This window comes from Spinacia oleracea, chromosome 4 (assembly GCF_020520425.1).
Source record: "Spinacia oleracea cultivar Varoflay chromosome 4, BTI_SOV_V1, whole genome shotgun sequence".
Classification (NCBI taxonomy): domain Eukaryota; kingdom Viridiplantae; phylum Streptophyta; class Magnoliopsida; order Caryophyllales; family Amaranthaceae; genus Spinacia; species Spinacia oleracea.
The window spans coordinates 66,198,594-66,200,865 of NC_079490.1; the positions used below are offsets into that span (position 1 = coordinate 66,198,594).

A 2,272-nucleotide genomic window follows, 5' to 3' on the forward strand; every position below is an offset into this window, starting at 1 on the left:
TAGTTAAGCATTGAAACCAATTAGTTAAGCAATCGAACGAATTAGTTATGATTTTCTTATGTTTAGTTAAGAATAAATTTGGTTAGAATAACTAAGACAAATCTAATGCTAACTAAAACGAAAATAATGTTTACAGTACTATTTTTTTTTAATCATAACTAAAACGAAATTACTCTTCACTAACACAAATTTAATTAACTAAAACACAATTATTCTTAACTAAAATAAAAGTTTAACTAAAACAAAAAATAAAATGCAAAAAAAATTGTACAGAGTAACTAAAATCCTTTATTTCATAACTAAATATAAAAAAATTGTAACTAAAACCAAATTTATACAAAAGCTAGCATATTTCGGTATTTCCCTTGCAATCTACTGAAATACAAAGCTAGCATATTTCCCTTGAAACCATCCTCGATCAAACATCCGCTGCTCCACCCCAATCTCCACAACCGAAGCACGGCGAGCTCTCGGAGCCGGCTTGGGAATCGACAGCCTCTCACGTGGCTGCGATATAGCTCCACCTTACATCATTTCACCGAAACCCACCGCCTTTCTAGCAGCACCAGCCGCACCTCCACCACCGTCATCACCGCCTCTTGTCATGAAATCAAAAATCGAAAATATCAACCAAATTAATAAAAAACCTAAATCGTAAATTCAACAAAATTAAAGGAAAAATAACCGCAAAATCAAAAACCTAAAACCGGTGAGTTCGACTGTTCGAAGAGGGAGTAAGGTCGGCGGCGGCGACGAATATGATGGTGGTGATGGTTGTCCTCTCCGACGAGGAAGGAAGCTTTGCACGCTGAGAGGAGAGGAGAGATATCGATGGGCGTTTCGGCTGCCAGGCGACGACCATGGTGTAGGTGGTGGTGGTTTGGCGATTGGAGCTTCTTGGTGGAGGAGATTTGGGGAAAAGAGGCGGAGGTTTTGAGGAGTGTTGAACCAGGAGAAGGGAGAGGGGAGAGGAGAGAGAAACGAATAATTCAGAAGAACAGATGAAATGAGAAGAGAGAGAAAACATCGCTTTTATAGTGCGCGTGATCTCACGCGCGCGTGGGATAAGAGGTGGTCTGACGTGCGCGTGAGCGTCAGGCGGCCTGACAAGAAAGTTTCTGATTTTAAATTACAACCCGAAATCATTTTTCGGCAAAAATCACCGGAAAATGATGTCATAATGTTATTAAAAAAAAAGGCAAAATTGTCAAACAGTACCTTGTTTTTGTCTCAATTTGGAAAATAGTACCTTAACTTTCTTATTTTGTCAAATAGTACCTTGAATTAAAATAGTGTATAAAAATAGGACCTTACTGCCACATTCCGGCCAATTTTTCAATTTACCGGCCATTCATTCCGTTCATTGGCACAACTTGGGAGGGAAATAAACGCGTGTACACACGCTCTAATTTAAACAACAAACCACATTCAAACTTCCTTTCTTCTTCTCATTCACTCCTCTGCATTCTCTGCTTCACATTGAATCCTCAACCACCATTTTCAGTCAACATTAAAGCCTCAACCACACCATTAACACGTTCATCTTCCTTGTTGCCGTCATCATCGTCCTTGCATGTGGTCCAAAAACTGGCAGAGTGAGGTTGAAAAAGAAGGGTAAAGTGTTGTCCTTTGTACTTTGGACAAAAGGAGAGAATCAATCTGGAACCAACTGTGTGGCAGTCAGCCCTGTTTTCACAATAACCTTAACAACCCTAGTGTTCAACTCTTCAATGTCTGCTAACATCTTGAACTTATCTTCCTCATGCCTGCTGATTTTCCTCTTGAGTAGATCAACTTGGGATTGCAAAATTCTCTTTTCAAGCAGCAATTGGTTGGTAACATCCTTCTGCCAGTCAAGGATTCCTTCGTCCACCAACTCAAAAAACTTGCAACCACTTTTGCCAGTTGCATAGACATAGAACTTGCTGGCTATGAACCTTCTTCCTGGATTTTCCATTGTCCACGCCTTTAATGGCCCAGCAACAGGAAGTCCACAGTTACATGTGGAGCGAGAGCGAAATCTTCGAAGAGATGAATGAGAATGAGAAGACATCTGCAATGGCAATCAATTGCAACAATGAAATTCAATTGATTGTAATTTGCACCAAACAATTCAAGAGATGAAAAGTAAGAAAATCATACCTTTGGATCTTGAAACCAGCTTCTTTCTTTCCCCTCAATAAATCAGTTGCTTTCCCTCCAAATAAATTGTGTGTTGGATCTAAATTTTGGGGCAAATTTTTTGTTGTTATAAGAGTAACCAAGGCGCGTT

At 39.6% G+C, this 2,272-nt stretch overlaps 1 long non-coding RNA gene across 1 annotated transcript; it reads right to left on the bottom strand.

The window, feature by feature from the left end:
* Window positions 1-265: 265 nt before the first annotated feature.
* Window positions 266-1,311, bottom strand: LOC130472567 (uncharacterized). The gene is made up of 2 exons (XR_008933137.1): window positions 701-1,311; window positions 266-596 (listed from the first exon to the last, which is right to left on the bottom strand). It is a non-coding gene; the product is annotated as an uncharacterized lncRNA (long non-coding RNA).
* Between the last annotated feature and the right edge of the window lie 961 nt (window positions 1,312-2,272).